The 20,227-nt window shown below is 36.7% G+C and overlaps 1 protein-coding gene across 1 annotated transcript in view; it reads right to left on the minus strand.

Moving 5' to 3' along the window:
- SUMF1 (sulfatase modifying factor 1) overlaps positions 1 to 20,227 on the minus strand; it is a 636,667-nt gene that overhangs the window by 105,678 nt on the left and 510,762 nt on the right. The window lies entirely within an intron of this gene.

A 20,227-nucleotide genomic window follows, 5' to 3' on the forward strand; every position in this document is an offset into this window, starting at 1 on the left:
AAAATAGACAACATGCAAGGATAGATGATTAATGTATGCAGAGAGATGGAATTCTAAGAAAAAAATAAAAAATAAATGCTAGATATAAAAAACACTGTAATAGAAATGAAGAATGTCTTTCATGAGCTCATTAGTAGACTGGACATTGTTAACAAAAGATCCTCTAAGCTTGAGGATGTATCAGCGGAAATTCCAAAACTGAGAAGCAGAGGGAAAAACACTGGAAAATAGAAAATAGAATATCCAAGAACAGTGAAACCACCACAAAAGGTAGTTGAGTAACAGGAATACTAGAAGGATATAAAAGAAAGAAACGGAAGAAATATTTTAAGCAATAATGACTGAGAATTTTTTCAAATTAATATCAGACATGAAAACACAGATCCAGGAAGCTCAGAGAACATCAAGCAGGATAAATTCATTAAAAACATACACTCAGGCATATGATATTCAAACTGCAGAAAATAAATTTTAAAAAAAAACCTTGAAAGAAGCCAGAGGAAAAACACCTTACCTATAGAGAGGCAAAGATAAGAATAACAAAAAACTTATCCCCAAAAACCATGTAAGCAAGAAGAGAGGGGAGTGAAATATTTTAAGTGGTGAGAGAAAATAAAAATCACCACTATAGAATAACATATGCTGCAAAATTATCCTTCAACAACAAAAGAGAACTAAAGACTTTCTCAGACAAAAACTAAGGGAACTTATTACCAGTAGACCTGCCTTGCAAAAAATGTTAAAACAAATTCTTCAGAAAGAAGAAAAATGATATAGTTCAGAAACTTGAATTTACATTAAAAAAGGAAAAATGCTAGAGAAAGAAAAAGTGAAGGTAAAACAAAAACTTTTATTTTTCATATTTTCCAATGATCTAACAGGTAACAGTTTGCTCAAAATAACAATAGTAAAAATATATTCAATGATTATAGCTTATGAATAAGTGAAATGAATTACAGCAATGATACAAGAGATGGGAGAGAAGAATTAGGAATATTTTGATATTTTAAGGTACTTGTCCTACTCATGAAGTGAGATACTGTTATATGAAAATAGACATGGAATCATTGTAAATGTGTATCACAAATTCTAGGGCAACCACTAAAAAAGTTTCAAAAAGAAGTATAATTGATATATTAAGAAAGGGGAGAAAATCAAATCATAGAAAATGCTCAATTAATACCACAAAAGAAAGGAAAAGAATGAGATACAAAATAGGAAGAATGGCAATAAATAAAAATCATTAACAAATTTGGTACACATTAACCCAACTAAATCAATAATCACTTCAAATGTCAATGGGCTAAATTTATTAATTAAAAGACAGATATAGTAGATTAAAAAATAAGACCCAACTACATGTTGTCTACAAGAAACCCACTTTAAATATAAAAGTAGAGGGATACAGAAAGAACTGCTTTGCTAATACTAATCAAATGAAAGCTGGGGTAGCTATATTAATTTTGGTACCAGAAAAAATAAAAGATCTAAAATCAATTCTCTAAGTGTTTACCTTAGAAAACTAGAAAAAGAAGAGTAAATTAAATCCAAAGTGAGCAGATGTAAAGAAATAATAAAAATTAGAGCAGAAATCCATGAAACTGAAAACAGGAAACTAATACAGAAAATGTATTAAACCAAAAGCCAGCTCTTTGAAAAGACCAATACAATTGATAAGTCTCTAGCCAGGATAATAGAGAGAAGACAAAAATTACCCATATCAGAAATCAAAAAGGGGATATTGCTACAGATCCCATGGGCATTCAAAGGATAATAATGGAATAGTATGAACTCTTTGCCCACAAATTTGATAACATAGATAAAATGGACCAATTCTTGGAAGGCACAATCTGCCAAAACTCACACAATAATATGAAAAACAAGAAATGTGGAAAGTATTCCCTATTAATAAATGGTCCTGGGAAAACTGGCTAGCCATATGTAGAAAGCTGAAACTGGATCCCTTCCTTACACCTTATGCAAAAATTAATTCAAGATGGATTAAAGAATTAAACTTTAGACCTAAAACCATAAAAACCCTAGAAGAAAACCTAGGCCATATCATTCAGGACATAGGCATGGGCAAGGACTTCATGACTAGAACACTAATATATATACACATATATACAGGTTATATATATAATTATATATTTTATATATATAATTAATATATATTAATTATACTTTAAGTTCTAGGGTACTTGTGCACAACGTACAGATTTGATACATAGGTATACATGTGCCATGTTGGTTTGCTGCACCCATCAACTCATCATTTACATTAGGTATTTCTCCTAATGCTATCCCTCCCCCAGTCCCCCACCCGGAAACAGGCCCCAGTGTGAGATGTTCCCTGCCCTGTGTCCAAGTGTTATTGTTCAATTCCCACCTAAGAGTGAGAACACGTGGTGTTTGGTTTTCTGTCCTTGTGATAGTTTGCTGAGAATGATGGTTTCCAGCCTCATCCATGTCCCTGCAAAGGACATGAACTCATCCTTTATTATGGCTGCATAGTATGCCTTGGTGTATATGTGCCACATTTTCTTAATCTAGTCTATCATTGACGGACATTTGGGTTGGTTCCAAGTCTTTGCTATTTGAATAGTGTCACAATAAACATAAGTGTGCATGTATCTTTACAGTAGCATGATTTATAATCCTTTGGGTATATACCCAGTAATGGGATTTCTGGGTTAAATGGTAATTCTAGTTCTAGATCCCTGAGGAATCACCACACTGTCTTCCACAGTGGTTGAACTAATTTACAGTCCCACCAACAGTGTAAAAGCATTCCTATTTCTCCACATCTTCTCCAGCATCTGTTGTTTCCTGACTTTTTAATGACTGCCATTCTAACTGGCATGAGATGGTATCTCATTGCGGTTTTGACTTGCATTTCTCTGATAACTAGTGATGATGAGCATTTTTTCATGTGTCTTTTGGCTGCATAGATGTCTTCTTTTGAGTAGTGTCTGTTCATATGCTTTGTCCACTTTTTGATGGGGTTGTTTTTTTCTTGTCAATTTGTTTGAGGTCTTTGTAGATTCTGGATATTACCCCTTTATCAGATGGGTAGATTGCAAAAATTTTCTCCCATTCTGTAGGTTGCCTGTTCACTCTGATGGTAGTTTCTTTTGCCATGCCAAAGCTCTTAAGTTTAATTAGATACCATGTGTGTATTTTGGCTTTTGTTGCCATTGCTTTTAGTGTTCTAGTCATGAAGTTCTTGCCCATGCCTATGTCCTGAATTATATGGCCTAGGTTTTCTTCTAGGGTTTTTATGGTTTTAGGTCTAACATTTAAGTCTTTAATCCATCTTGAATTAATTTTTGTATAAGGTGTAAGGAAGGGATCCAGTTTCAGCTTTCTACATATGACTAGCCAGTTTTCCCAGGACCATTTATTAATAGAGAATACTTTCCCCATTTTTTGTTTTTGTCAGGTTTGTCAAAAATCAGATGGTTGTAGATGTGTGGTGTTATTTCTGAGGCCTCTGATCTGTTCCATTGGTCTATATCTCTGTTTTGGTACCAGTACCATGGTGTTTTGGTTACTGTAGCTTTGTAGTATAGTTTGAAGTCAGGTACTGTGATGCCACCAGCTTTGTTCTTTTTGTTTAGGATTGTCTTGCCTATACGGGCTCTTTTTTGGTTCCATATGAATTTTATTTTTTATTATACTTTAAGTTCTAGGGTACATGTGCACAATGTGCAGGTTTGTTACATATGTATACATGTGCCATGTTGGTGTGCTGCACCCATTAACTCATCATTTATATTAGGTATATCTCCCAATAGCTATCCCTCCCCCCTCCCCCCACCCAATGACAGGCCCTGGTGTGTGATGTTCCCCCCCGTGTCCAAGTGTTCTCATTGTTCAGTTCCTACCTATGAGCAAGAACATGCGGCGTTTGGGTTTTCTGTCCTTGCGATAGTTTGCTGAGAATGATGGTTTCCAGCTTCATCCATGTCCCTACAAAGGACATGAACTCATCATTTTTTATGGCTGCATAGTTTTCCATGGCATATATGTGCCACATTTTCTTAATCCAGTCTATCATTGATGGACATTTGGGTTGGTTCCAAGTCTTTGCTATTGTGAATAGTGCCCCAATAAACATACGTGTGCATGTGTCTTTATAGCAGCATGATTTATCAGCCTTTGGGTATATACCCAGTAATGGGATGGCTGGGTCAAATGGTATTTCTAGTTCTAGATCCTTGAGGAATCGCCACACTGTCTTCCACAATGGTTGAACTAGTTTACAGTCCCACCAACAGTGTAAAAGTGTTCCTATTTCTCCACATCCATATGAACTTTAAAGTAGTTTTTTCCAATTCTGTGAAGAAAGTCATTGATAGCTTGATGGGGATGGTATTGAATCTATAAATTACTTTGGGCAGTATGGCCAGTTTCACGATATTGCTTCTTCCTATCCATGAGCATGGAATATTCTTCCATTTTATGGTGTCCTCTTTTATTTAGTTGAGCAGTGGTTTGTAGTTCTCCTTGAAGAGGTCCTTCATATCCCTTGTAAATTGGATTCCTAGGTATTTTATTCTCTTTGTAGCAATTGTGAATGGGAGTTCACTCATCATTTGGCTCTCTGTTTGTCTGTTAATGGTGTACAGGAATGCTTGTGATTTTTGCACATTGATTTTGTATCCTGAGACATTGCTGAAGTTGCTTATCAGCTTAAGGACATTTTGGTCTGAGATGATGGGGTTTTCTAAATATCCAGTCATGTCATCTGCAAAAGGGACAATTTGACTTTCTCTTTTCCTGATTGAACACCCTTTATTTCTTTCTCCTGCCTGATTGCCCTGGCCAGAACTTCCAACACTATGTTGAATAGGAGTGGTGAGAGAGAGCATCCTTGTCTTGTGCCAGTTTTCAAAGGGAACGCTTCCAGTTTTTGCCCATTCAGTATGATACCGGCTGTGGGTTTGTCATAAATAGCTGTTGTTATTTTGAGATATGTTCCATCAATACCTAGTTTATTGAGAGTTTTTAGCCTGAAGGACTGTTGCATTTTTTCAAAGGCCTTTTCTGCACCTATTGAGATAATCATGTGGTTTTTGTCTTTGGTTCTGTTTATGTCATGAATTATGTTTATAGATTTGTGTATGTTGAACCAGCCTTGCATCCCAGGGATGAAGACAACTTGATCGTGGTGGATAAGCTTTTTGATGTGCTGCTGGATTCGGTTTGCCAGTATTTTATTGAGGATTTTCGCATTGATGTTCCTCAGGGATATTGGTCTAAAATTCTTTTTTTTTGGTTGTGTCTCTGGCAAGCTTTGATATCAGGTTGATGTTGGCCTCATCAAATGAGTTAGGGAGGATTCCCTGTTTTTCTATTCATTGGAATCGTTTCAGAAGGAATGCTACTAGCTCCTCTTTGTACCTCTGGTAGAATTTGGCTGTGGATCGGTCTGGTTCTGGACATTTCTTGGTTGGTAGGCTATTAACTATTGCCTCAATTTCAGAGCCTGCTATTGGTGTATTCAGTGATTCAATTTCTTCCTTGTTTAGTCTTGGGAAGGTGGATGTGTCCAGGAATTTATCCATTTCTTCTAGATTTTCTAGTTTATTTGCATAGAGGTGTTTATATAGTATTCTCTGACGGTAGTTTGTATTTCCGTGGGATCGGTGGTGATATCCCCTTTATCATTTTTTATTGCGTCTATTTGATTCTTCTCTCTTTTCTTCTTTATTAGTCTTACTAGTGGTCTATCAATTTTGTTGATCTTTTCAAAAAACCAGCTCCTGGATTCATTGATTTTTTTGAAGGGTTTTTTGTGTCTCTATCTCCTTCAGTTCTGCTCTGATCTTAGTTATTTCTTGCCTTCTGCTAGCTTTTGAATTTGTTTGCTCTTGCTTCTCTAGTTCTTTTAATTGTGATGTTATGGTGTCTATTTTAGATCTTTCCTGCTTTCTCTTGTGGGCATTTAGTGCTATAAATTTCCCTCTACACACTACTTTAAATGTGTCCCAGAGATTCTGGTACATTGTGTCTTTGTTCTCGCTGGTTTCAAAAAACATCTTTATTTCTGCCTTCATTTCATTATTTACCCAGCAGTCATTCAGGAGCAAGTTCTTCAGTTTCCATGTAGTTGTACAGTTTTGAGTGAGTTTCTTAATTCTGAGTTCTAATTTGATTGCACTGTGGTCTGAGAGACAGTTTGTTGTGATTTCTGTTCTTTTACATTTGCTGAGGAGTGTTTTACTTCCAATTATGTGGTCAATTTTAGAATAAGTGCAATGTGGTGCTGAGAAGAATGTATATTCTGTTGACTTGGGGTGGAGAGTTCTGTAGATGTCTATTAGGCCTGCTTGTTGCAGAGCTGAGTTCAAGTCCTGGATATCCTTGTTAACTTTCTGTCTTGTTGATCTGTCTAATATTGACAGTGGGGTGTTAAATTCTCCCATTATTATTGTGTGGGAGTCTAAGTCCTTTGTAGGTCTCTAAAACTTGCTTTATGAATCTGGGTGTTCATTTATTGGGTACATATATATTTAGGATAGTTAGCTCTTCTTGTTGAATTGATCCCTTTACCATTATGTAATGGCCTTCTTTGTCTCTTTTGATCTTGGTTGGTTCAAAGTCTGTTTTATCAGAGACTAGGATTGCAACCCCTGCTTTTTTTTGCTTTCCATTTGCTTGGTAGATCTTCCTCCATCCCTTTATTTTGAGCCTGTGTGCATCTTTGCACGTGAGATGGGCCTCCTGAATACAACACCCTGATGGGTCTTGATTCTTTATCCAATTTGACAGTCTGTGTCTTTTAATTGGGGCATTTAGCCCATTTACTTTTAAGGTTAATATTGTTATGTGTGAATTTGATCCTGTCATTATGATGTTCACTGGTTATTATGCCTGTTAAGTGATGCAGTTTCTTCATAGCATTGATGGTCTTTACAATTTGGCAGTTTTTGCAGTGGCTGGTAGTAGTTGTTTCTTTCCATGTTTAGTGCTTCCCTCAGGAGCTCTTGTAAGGCAGGCCTGGTGGTGACAAAATCTCCCATCATTTGCTAGTCTGTAAAGGATTTTATTTCTCCTTAATTTATGAAGCTTAATTTGGCTGGATATGAAATTCTGGGTTGAAAATTCTTTTCTTTAAAAATGTTGAATATTGGCCTCGACTCTCTTCTGGCTTGTAGGGTTTCTGCCCAGAGATCTGCTGTTAGTCTGATGGGCTTCCCTTTGAGGGTAACCCGACCTTTCTCTCTGGCTGCCCTTAACACTTTTTCCTTCATTTCAACCTTGGTAAATCTGACAATTATGTGTATTGGGGTTGCTCTTCTCAAGGAGTATCTTTGTGGTGTTCTCTGTATTTCCTGAAGTTGAATGTTGGCCTGCCTTGTTAAGTTGGGGAAGTTCTCCTGGATAATATCCTGAAAAGTGTTTTCCAACTTGGTTCTGTTCTTCCCATCACTTTCAGTACACCAATCAAATGTAGATTCGGTCTTTTCACATATTCCCTATTTCTTGGAGGCTTTGTTCGTTTCTTTTTAATCTTTTTTGTCTAACCTTGTCTTCCTGCTTTATTTCATTAATTTGATCTTCAATCACTGATACCCTTTCTTCCACTTGATTGAATCAGCTATTGAAGCTTGTGCATGCATTACAAAGTTCTCATGCCATGGTTTTCAGCTCTATCAGGTCATTTAAGGTCATCTCTACACTGTTTGTTCTAGTTACCCATTTGTCTAATCTTTTTAAAGGTTTTTAGCTTCCTTGCGATGGTTTTGAACTTCCTTCTTTAGCTCGGAGAAATTTGTTATTCCTGACCTTCTGAAGCCTACCCTGTCATCAAAGTCATTCTCTGTCCAGCTTTCTTCCATTGCTGGTGATGAGCTGCGATCTTTTGGAGAAGAGGCACTCTGATTTTTAGAATTTTCAGCTTTTCTGCTCTGTTTTCTCCCCATCTTTGTGGTTTTATCTACCTTTGGTCTTTGATGTTGGTGACCTACAGATGGGGTTTTCATGTAGATGACCTTTTTGTTGATGTTGATGCTATTCCTTTCTGTTTGTTAGTTTTCCTTCTAACAGCCAGGTCTCTTAGCTGCAGGTGTGTTGGAATTTGCTGGATGTCCACTCCCGACCCTGTTTGCCTGGGTATCACCAACGGAGGCTGCAGAACAGCAAATATGCAGAACAGCAAATATTGCTGCCTGACCCTTCCTCTGGAAGCTTCATCCCAGAGGGGCACCTGCCTATATCAGGTGTCTGTTGGCCCCTACTGGGAGATGTCTCCTGTTTGGCTACACAGGGGTCAGGGACCCACTTGCAGAAGCAGTCTGTTCATTCTCAGAACACAAACGCTGTGCTTGGAGAACCAGTGCTCTCTTCAGAGCTGTCAGACAGGGATGTTTAAGTCTGCAGAAGTTGTCTGCTGCCTTTTGTTCAGCTATGCCCTGCCCACAGAGGTGGAGTTTAGAGGCAGTAGGCCTTCTTGAGCTGCGGTGGGCTCCGCCCAGTTCAAGCTTCCTGGCCACTTTGTTTACCTACTCAAGCCTCAGCAATGACGGACGCCCCTCCCCCAGCCAGGCTGCCGCCTTGCAGTTTGATCTGAGACTGCTGGGCTAGCAGTGAGCAAGGCTCTGTGGGCATGGGACCCACTGAGCCAGGCATGGGAGCAAATCTCCTCATCTGCTGGTTGCTAAGATCTTGGGAAAAGCACAGCATTTGGGCAGGAGTGTCCCATTTTTCCAGATAGTCTGTCATGGCTTCCCTTGGCTAGGAAAAAGAAATCCCCTGACCCCTTGTGCTTCCCAGGTGAGGCAACACCCCACCCTGCTTCAGCTCACCCTCTCTTGGCTGCACCCACTGTCCAACCAGTCCCAGTGAGATGAACCAGGTACCTCAGTTGGAAATGCAGAAATCACCTGTCTTCTGCATCGATCATGCTGGGAGCTGCAGACCAGAGCTGTTCCTATTTGGCCATCTTCTTCCCTCCACCCCTGCCTCGAATAGACCTATATATTTTTTTAAAATTGTGATAACTAACCTAAAAGCCTTGACTACACCATTATGCAATCTATGCATGAAACAAAATTACCCTTGTGCACCATAAGTTTATACAAATTTTAATTTTTTTAATTTTTAATTTTTGTGGGTGCATAGTAGGTATATATATTTATGGGGTATGTGATATGTTTTGATACAGGCATGCAATATGAAATAAGCACATCATGAATAGGGTATCCATCCTCTCAAGCATTTATCCATTGAGTTGCAAACAATCCAATTACACACTTTAAGTTATTATGAAATGTAGTTATAATTGACTATAGTCATCCTGTTATGTTATCAAATAGTAAATCTTATTCATTATTTCTAGCTTTTTTTAGTACCCATTAATCATCCCAACCTTCTCCCCCATGAACCCCTGACTACCCTTCCCAACTCTGGTAACGATCCTTCTACTTTCTATATCCATGAGTTACATTGTTTTGACTTTTTGATACCACAAATAAGTGAGAACATCTGATGTTTGTCATTCTGTGCCTGGCTTATTTCACTTAACAAAATGATCTCCAGTTCCATCTATGTTGTTGTAAATGATGAATCTCATTCTTTTTATGGCTGAAAGGTACTCCATTGTATATATGTACCACAGTTTCTTTATTCATTCATCTGTTGATGGAAACTAAGTTTCTTCCAAATCTTATTGTAGACAGTGCTGTAACAAACATGGGAGTGTAGACATCTCTTCCATACATTGATTTTCTTTCCTTTGGGTATATATACAACAGTGAGATTGCTGGATCATATGGGAGCTCAATTTGTGTTTCTTGAGGAACCTCCAAACTGTTCTCCATAGTGGTTGTACTAATCTACTTTCCCACCAACAGTGTACAAGTGTTCCCTTTTCTCCATATCCTCACCAGCATTTGTTATTGCCTGTCTTTTGGATAAAAGCCATTTTAACTGGAGTGAGGTGATATCTCATTGTAGTTTTGATTTGCATTTCTCTGATGGTCAATGATACTGTGCACCTTTTCATGTGTGTGTTTGCCATTTGTATGTCTTGAGAAATATCTTTCACCCATGTTTTGATTAAATTATTATGTTTTTTCCTATAGAGTTGTTTGAGCTCCTTAAATACTCTGATTACTAACCCCTTGTCAAATAGGTATTTTGCAAATTTTCTCTCCCATTCTATAGGTTGTCTCTTCACTTTGTTGATTGTATTTGTTGTGCAGAAGCTTTTTAACTTGATGTGATCACATTTGTCCATTTTTGCTTTGGTTGCCTGGGCTTGTGGGGTATTGCTCAAGAAATTTTTGCCCAGACCAAAGTCCTAGAGATTTCCTCCAATGTCTTCTTGTAGTAACTTCATGGTTTGAGGTCTTGGATTTAAATCTTTAATCCATTTTGATTTTTTAAAATATAGCAATAGTTAGCAGTCTAGTTTCATTCTTCTGCTTATGGATATCCAGTTTTCCCAGCACCATTTATTGAAGATACTGTCTTTTCCCCAGTGTATGTTCTTGGCACATTTGTCGAAAATGAGTTCACTATAGGTGTGTGAATTTGTTCCTGTGTTCTCTATTCTGCTCCATTGATATCTGTCTCTGTTTGTATGCCATTACCATGCTGTTTTGGTTATTATAGCTATGTAGTATAATTTGAAGTCAGGTAATGTGATTCCTACAGTTTTGTTCTTTTTGCTTAGAACAGCTTTGGGTATTCTGGTTCCATGTAAACTTTAGGATTGCTTTTTCTATTTCTGTGAAGAATGTTATTGGTATTTGAAAGAGATTCCATTGAATCTATATATTACTTTGGGTTATACAGACATTTTAACAATATTGATTCTTCCAATCTATGAACATGAAATATTTTTTCATTTTTTGATGTCCTCTTCAATTTCTTTCGTTAGTGATTTATAGTTTTTATTATAGAGGTCTTTCTTTTTTTGGTTAATTCCTATATATTTAATTTCATATATGGCTATTGTAAATGATTGCTTTTTTATTTCTTTTTCACATTGCTCACTGGTGGCATATAGAAATGCTACTGATTTTTGTCTGTTGATTTTGTATCCTGCAACTTTACTGAATTTATCAGTTCTAATTGTTTCCTTGTGGAATCTTTAGGTTTTTCCCAAGTATAAGATCATATCATCTGCAAACAAGGATAATTTGAATACTTCCTTTCCCTTTTTTTTTCTTCTTTTTGAGACAGAGTCTTGTTGTGTCACCCAGGCTGGAGTGCAGTGGCATGATCTCGATTCGCTGCAATCTCCACCTCCTGGGTTCAAGCAATTATTGTGTCTCAGCCTCCCAAGTAGCTAGGACTACAGGAGTGCACCACCACACCTGGCTAATGCTTTGTGTTATTAGTAGAGACAGGGTTTTGCCATGTTGCCCAGGCTGGTCTTGAATGCCTGAGCTCAAGCAATCCACCCTTCTTGGTCTCCCAAAATGCTGGGATTATAGGTGTGAGCCACTGCACCCAGCCTTAATTCTTCCTTTCCAGTTTGGATGCCCTTCATGTTTTTCTCTTGTCTCATTGCTCTAGCTAGGACTTCCAGGATTATGTTGAATAACATTGGTGACAGTGGGCACACTTGTCATGTTCCAGATCTTAGAGGAAAGGCTTTCATTTTTTTCTCCATTCAGTATACCAGCTATGGGTCTGTCATATATGGCTTTTATTATGTTGAGGTATAGTCCTTCTATACCCTGTTATTTTAGGGTTTTTATCATAAAGCAATGTTGAATTTTACCAAATGCTTTTTCATCATCAATTGAAATGATTATATGGTTTTTATCCTTCATTCTGATGATATGACATATCACATCAACTGATTTGCATATGTTGAACCATACTTGCATCCCAGGGATAAATCCCACGTGGTCATAGTGAATGAGCATTCTGATGTACTGTTAAATTCAGTTTGCCAGTATTTTGTTGAGGATGTTTGCATCAATATTCACCAGAGATATTGGCCTGTAGTTTTCTTTTTTTGATTTGTCTTTGTCTGGTTTTGTATCAGGGTAATACTTGCCTCACAGGATGAGTTTGGAAGTATTCTTTCCTCCTCTATTTTTCTGAATAGTTTGAGTAGGACTGGTATTAGTTCTTGTTTGGTAAAATTCAGGATTGAAGCCCTGATGTCCTGGGCTTTTCTTTACTATGAGACTTTTTATTAATATTATGGCTTTGACCTCATTACTTGTTATTGGTCTGTTGTGGTTTTGGATTTCTTCTTAACTCAACTTTGGTAGGCTGTATGTGGCTAGGAATTTGTGCATTTCTTCTAGATTTTCCAATTTATTGGCATATAGTTGCTCACAGTAGCTACTAATGATCCTTTGAATTTCTGCAGTATCAGCTAGAATGTCTCCTTCTTCATTTCTGATTTTATTTAATTGGATCTTCTCTTTTTTTTTCTTAGTCTAGCTAAAGGTTTATCAATTTTGTTTAACTTTTCAAAGAAACAACTTTTTGTTCCATTCATCTTTTGTATTCTCTCTCTCAATTCAATTTCATTTATTTCTGCTCTGATCTTTATTATTTCCTTTCTTCTACTAATTTTGGATTTGGTTTGCTCTGGCTTTTCTGGTTCTTTAAGATGCATCGTTAGATTGTCTATTTGAAATTTTCCCTCTTTTTTTGATATAGACACTTATAGCTATAAAATTCTATCTTACTATTGCTTTTGCTATATTTCATAGGTTTTGCTATGTTGTGTTTCATTATCATTTGTTTCAAGAAAATTTTTAATTTCCTTATTAATTTCTTCATTGACCCACGGGTCATTCGGGAGCACATATTTTAACTTCCATTTATTTCTATATTTTCCAAAATTCCTCTTGTTATTAATTTCTAGTTTTATTCTATTGTGGTCAGAGAAGATACTTGATATTATTTCAATTTTTTGAATGTTTTAAGACTTGTTTTGTGATGTAACATATGGTCTATCCTTGAGAATAACTCATGTGCTGAGGAAAAGAATGTGTATTCTGCAGCTGTTGGATGAAATATTCTATAAATATCTATTAGATCCATTTGGTGTATAGTGCAGATTAAGTCTGCTGTCTGTTTGTTGATTTCCTGTCTGGAACACTGGTCTAATGCTGAAAGTGGGGTGTTGAGGTCTCTAGCTATTATTGTATTGGGGCCTATCTCTCTCTTTACCTCTAATAATATTTCCTTCATATATCTGGGTGCATCAGTGTTGGGTGCATATATATTTAAAATTGTTATATCCCTGTGATGGTTAATATTGTCAACTTGTTTGGCTTGAAGGCTGCAAAGTATTGTTTCTGGATGTATCTGGGTGTTTGTAGGTGTTGCCAGAAGAGATTAACATTTGAGTCAGTGGACTGGGAGACAAAGACCCACCCTCAAGAAGACCCATCCACAGTGTGGGTGGGCACCATCCAATCAGCTGCCAGCATGGGTAGAAAAAGCAGGCAGAAGAAGGTAGAAGAAGCTGACTTGCTGAGTCTTTCAGCTTTCATCTTTCTCTCATTCTGGATGCTTCTGATCTCAAACATCAGACTCCAAGTTCTTTGGCTTTTAGACTGTTGGACTCACACCAGTAGTTTGCCAGGGGCTCTCAGGACTTTGGCCACAGACTGAAAGCTACACTGTCAGCTTCCCTTCTTTTGAGATTTTGGGACTCGGACTGAGCCACAACTGGCTTCCTTACTCCTCAACTTGCAGACGGCCTGTCATGGGACTTCATCTTGTGATTGTGTGAGTCAATTCTCCTTAATAAACTCCTTCATTTATACATATATTCTTTAGTTCGGTCCCTCTAGAGAACCCTGACTAATAGAATCCTCTTGCTGAATTGACCGCTTTGTCATTATACAGTGACCTTCTTTGTATCTTCTTACAGTTTTTAATCTTGAAATCTATTTTGTCTTATATAAGCATAGCAACTCCTACTCCTTTGATTTCCATTGGCACGGAATATCATTTTCCATCCCTTTTTTAGTCTATGTGTGTCTTTTAGGTGAAGTGTGTTTCTTGTATGCAACAGACCAATAGGTATTGTTTTTTTCACCCATTCAGCCAGTCTATGACTTTTGATTGGAAAGTTTAGTCCATTTGCCTTCAATGTTATTATTGACAATGTTATTATTGACAAGAACTTACTCCTGCCATTTGATTATTTGTCTTCTGTTTGTTTTGTGCTGTTCTCTTCCTTCTTTCATTCCTGATTTTGTGAAGATGATTTTCTCTAATAATATGATTTAGTTCCTTGCCTTTTATGTTTTGTGTATTTGTTGTATGTTTTTTGGTTTGAGGCTACCATGAGGTTTGCAAATACTATTTTATAATCCACTTTTAACCTGATAACAACTTAACAGTATTTGCATAAACAAACAAGAAAAAGAAAACTAATAAAACTTGCTTTAACTTTGTCCTCCCACGTTTTAACTTTTTATTGTTTCTATTTATATCTTGTTATACTGACTGTGTCTTAAAAAGTTGTTGTTATTTTTGATTGGTTCATTGTTTAGTCTTTCTACTTGGGACAAATATAGTTTACATGCCACAATTACAGAGTTATAATATTCTGTATTTTTCTTTGTACTTACTATTACCAGTAAGTTTTATACCTTCAGGTGATTATCTATTACTCATTACTATCCTTTTCTATTTGATTGAAGTACTCCCTTTGGCATTTCTTGTAGGATGGTTGTGGTATTAATGAACTCTCTCAACTTTTGTTTGTCAGGGAAAAACATTTCTTTCTCCTTCATGTTTGAAGGACATTTTTGCCAGATATACTAATCTGGGGTTAAAGGTTTTTTCCCTTCAGCATTTTGAATATGTCATGCCACTCTCTCCTGGCCTGTAAGGTTTCCACTGAAAAGTTTGCTGCCAGACATACTGGAGCTCCATAGTATTTTGTTTCTTTCTCTTGCTGCTTTTAGAATGCTTTCTTTATCCTTGACCTTTGGGAGTTTCATTATAAAATGCCTCGATGTACTCTTGTTTGGGTTAAATCTGCTTGGTGTTTAACCTTCTTGTACCGGGATATTGATATTTTCCTCTAAGTTTGGAAAGTTCTCATTATTATCCTTTTGAATAAACTTTCTACCCCTATCTTTTTCTCTAACTCCTCTTTAAGGCCAATAACTGTTAGATTTTCCCTTTTGAGGCTATTTTCTAGATCCTGTAGGTGTGCTTCATTGTTTTTTATTCTTTTCTTTTGTCTTTTCTGACTGCGTATTCCAATTAGTCTGTCTTCAAGCTCACTAATTTTCTTCTGCTTGATTAACTCCACTATTCAAGGACTCTGATGCATTCCTCAGTATGCCAATTGCATTTTTCAACTCCAGAATTTCTGCTTGATTCTTTTAAATTATTTCAATATATTTGTTAAATGTATCTGATAGAATTCTGAAGTCCTTCTCTGTGTTATCTTGAATTTCTCTGAGTTTCTTTAACATGGGTATTTTGAATTCTCTACCTGAAATGTCACATATCTCTGTTTCTCCAGGATTGGTCCCTCGTGCCTTATTGAGTTCATTTGGTGTGGTCATGTTTTCCTAGATGGTGTTGATGCTAGTAGATGCTCCCCACTGTCTGGGCATTGAAGAGCTCAGTATTTATTGTGGTATTCACTATCTGGGCTTATTTGTAGCTGTCCTTCCTTGGAAGGCTTTCCAGATATTTGAAAGAACATGGATGTTGTGATCTAAGTTGTTTCTGCTTTCAGGGGCACCCTAAGTCTAGTAACACTGTGGTTCTTAAAAGATGTCTTAAAACTTAATAAGAAAACATACTCACAAAAACCTGACCTTAAAATGTACAAAAGACCTGAACAGAGACCTCTCCAGAGAAGATATACAGATGGCAAATAAACATATGAGAGATGCTCACCATCATATATTATTAGGTTACTGCAAATTAAAACAACAATGAGATACTACCACATATCTAACAGAATGGCCAAAATCCAACACACTGACAATGCTAAATACTCATGAGCATGTGGAACAACAAGAACTCTCATTCACTGCTTGTAGTAATACAAAAGGTACAGCCACTTTGGAAGACAATCTGTCAGTGTCTTTCAAAACTAAACACACTCTCAAATATAACAACATGGATGAACCTGAAGGACATTTTGCTAAGTGAAATAAACCACATACAGAAAGACAAATACTGCATTAACTCATTCATATTTGAAATCTAAAAAGGTTGAACTCATAGAAGTAGAGAGTCAAATGATGATTACTAGAGGCTAGGAGGCTGAGGAGGGAGGAAATGGGAGATGGTGATCAAAGAGTACAAAGTTTCAGACAGACAGGAGCAATAAGTTTTGAGATCTATTGCACGGCAGGGTGACTACAGTCAGTAATAATGTACAGTATATTTCTAAATAACTAAAAGTAAATTTCAAATGCTTCAACATAAAAAATGGTAGGTAAGTGACATGATCGCTATGCTGATTAGCTTGATGTAGTCATTTTACACTGTATAAATCTATCAAAACATCACATTGGAATCCACAAATGCATATAATTACAATTTGTCAATTAAAAGTAATATTAAAATGTTTAAAAACTAAATACACTTTTATGATACAATCTAGCAATCATGATCTTTAGCATTTATCCAAGTAAGTTGAAAACTTACGTGCACACAAAAACCTGAACGTGGATATTTATAGCAGCTTTATTCACAATTGCCAGCAACAAAAACGTCCTTCAATGGGTAAATGGATAAATTGTAGTAGATACAGATAATGAGATGTTACTCACTAATAAAAACAATAAGCTATCAAGCTAATGAAAAGATATTGAGGAAACGTAAATGCATATTACTAAGTGAAAAATGCCAATCTGAAAAGGATACATACTGTATGATTCCAACTGTATGACATTCTGGAAAAAGCAAAACTATGGAAACAGTAAAAAGATCACTGGTTGCCAGGATTTAGGAGGGAGGGAGGAATGAATAGGTGATAGGTGGAGCACAGAAAATTTTTTTTTTTTTTTTTTTTGAGACAGGGTCTTGCTCTGTCACCCACACTGGAGTGCAGTGGTGCAATGTGGGCTCACTGCAACCTCCACCTTTCGAGTTCAAGTGATTCCCCGGGCTCAGGCTCCTGAATAGCTGAAAATACAGGCGTCCACCACCACACCCAGCTAATTTTTGTATTTTTATAGTAGAGGTAGGGTTTCACCATGTTGGCCAGGCTGGTCTCAAACTCCTGACCTCAAGTGATCCACCCGCCTTGGCCTGCTAAAGTGCTGGGATTACAGGCATGAGCCACCATGCCCAGCTGAGCAAAGATAATTTGTAGGACACTGAAAATACTCTGTATGATAGAATAATGGTGGATACATGCCATCAGATATTTATCCAAACTTTTAGAACGTACAACACTAAAAGTGAACTCTAATGTATACTATAACCTTTGGGTGATAATATGTCAATGTAGGTTCATCAACTGCAACAAATGTACCACTCTGTTACAGGATATTGATAATGGGGAAGGCTATGTATGTGGGAGTAGAGGCAGAGTAGATGGGAAATCTATAACCTTCCTTTCAATTTGGTGGTGAAATTAGAATTGAGCTAAAAACTAAAGCTTACTTTTAAAAAATCACTGAGACATATTAGAGACAAAGTAATTAAATGGAAGGCTATACAATGTTTGTTAACTATTAATAGAAAACTCAATATTGTAAAAATGACAATTATCCCCATTGCATTAGCATCATGCAATATGCAGATTGCAATGATGATCAGCATCATCACAATCAAAATTCTAGCTAGTATTTTAAAAATATAAATTGATAGGCTACTTGTAAAATGTATATACAAATGCAAAAGGCCATGAATATCCAAGAATAACCTGAAAAAGAATAAAGCTGGAGGACTTATGCTACCAGACATGAAAACATATTCAAAACTATAATAATTAAAATAGAATGTTTTGCCTAAGGATAGACAAATATATAAATGGAATACAATCAAAATTGTCTCACACATATATGACCACTTAATTTAACTGTAATCTAAATATAAAAGTAATACCACAAATTTCTAGGAGATAGGAAAATATTGTTATGACTTGAGTAGACAAAGATTTTTTTAAGCAGGACAGTAGGCACTAACCATAATGAGAAGGACTGATGAATTGGACTACAGTTGACCTTTGACTAACAAGGGTTTGAACTATGCAGGCCCATTTATATGCAGAGTTTTTCAATAAACGTACTGGAAAATTTTTTGGAGATTTGCCACAATTTGAAAAAAACTCACAGATGGACCATGTAGCGTAGTCCAAAAATATATTTTAAAAAAAGAAACAGTTACGTATGTCACGAATGCACAAAATATATGTAGATACCAACGTTTTATCATTTAATACCATAAAATATATACAAATCTATTATAAAAAGTTAAAATTTAACAGAACTTTGGCATACAAACACAAGACCTTACATGGCAATATTCACAGTTGAGAGAAACGTAAACAAACATAAAGATACAGTATTAAATCATAAATGCATAAAATTAACTGTAGTCCATACTGTACTACTGTAACAATTTTGTAGCTACCTCCTGTTGCTGTTCTGCTGAGCTCAAGTGTTGCACGTATCTACTTAAAACACAATGTGATGCTAATCATCTCTGCTTGAGCAGTTCCTCTCTCCAGTAAATTGTTTATTGCAATAAAAATTCCTTAGGTATATTTCCCCGTGTTTAGCACCATACCGTAAACCTAGAATAACACCAAAAGGACCCATATGAAATGCCACTAGTGATGCTGGAAGTGCTCCCAAAAAGCAGAGAAAAAGTCACGACATTCCAATAAAAAGTTGAATTGTTTGATATGTACCATAGAATGAGGTCTGCAGCTGTAGTTGCCCACCATGTCAGATAAACAATTCATCTTGTAAACAGACAATGTAAACTTAACATATTGAGCAATATTACACGGTACTAAAAATGCATTCTCTCTTCCTCATGATTTTTTAAATAACATTTTTCTCTAGCTTACTTTATCATAAGAATACATTATATAATACATATAACATAAAAATGTGTGTTAATCAACTGTTTATCAGTAAGGTTTTCAGTCAACAGTTGGCTATTCATAGTTAAGTTTTTGAGTCGTCAAAAGTTAAACACTTTGTTTTTTTTTTTTTTTTTTTGAGACGGAATTTTGCTCTTGTCACCCAGGCTGGAGTGCAATGGCGCAATCTCGGCTCACCGCAACCTCTGCCTCCTGGGTTCAGTTGACTCTCCTGCCTCAGCCTCCCAATTAGCTGGGATTACAGGCGCGTGAGACCATGCCCCGCTAATTTTTTGCATTTTTAGTAGAAATGGGGTTTCACCATGTTAGCCAGGCTGGTCTTGAACTCCTGACCTCAGGTGATCCACCCACCTCAGCCTCCCAAAGTGCTGGGATTACAGGCATAAGCCACCACGCTGGGCCAAACACGTATTTTTCACCTCATGGAGGTAAAAACCCCCATGTTGTTCAAGGGTCAATTGTACGTTAAAATTAAGCACTTCTGTTCACCAAAAGAGATATTTAAAAGGCAAGCCAAAGAGTAGAAAAAGTTATTTGCAGTATATGTATAATTTGTATAGATATATTTTAAAATCCTACAAAATAATAATAAGAAGAAGGTAACTCAATAGAAAAAAATATGGGCACAAAACTTCAACAAGCACTTTCCAAAAGAGGATATTCTGAATGGCTGATAGATGTTTGAAAAGGTGCTCAACTTTATTAATTTTCAAGGAAATGCAAATTAACACCACCATAAAACACTGCTGTGTAACTACCAGAATGGCAATATTTATAAAATAAATGCTATTGTATATATATAAGGTACATAACATGATGCTATAAGATATATAGTAAAATGGTTTCTCTAGTGGAACAAATTAATGTATCCATCATCGGCCAGGCATGGTGGCTCACGCCTGTAATCCTAGTACTTTGGGAGGCCGAGGCAGGCAGATGACCTGAGGTCAGGAGTTCAAGATCAGCCTGATTGACATGGTGAAACCCTGTCTCTACTAAAAATACAAAAAATTAGCCAAATGTGGTGGCAGGCACCTGTAGTCCCAGCTACTCAGGAGGCTGAGGCAGGAGAATAGCTTGAACCCAGGAGGTGGAGGTTGCAGTCAGCCGAGATTGCACCATTACACTCCCGCCTAGGTGACAGAGCAAGACTCTGTCTTTTAAAAAAATATGATGATAATAATAATTTGCTGA

The sequence above is a fragment of the Pan troglodytes genome, chromosome 2 (genome assembly GCF_028858775.2).
Source record: "Pan troglodytes isolate AG18354 chromosome 2, NHGRI_mPanTro3-v2.0_pri, whole genome shotgun sequence".
NCBI lineage: Eukaryota > Metazoa > Chordata > Mammalia > Primates > Hominidae > Pan > Pan troglodytes.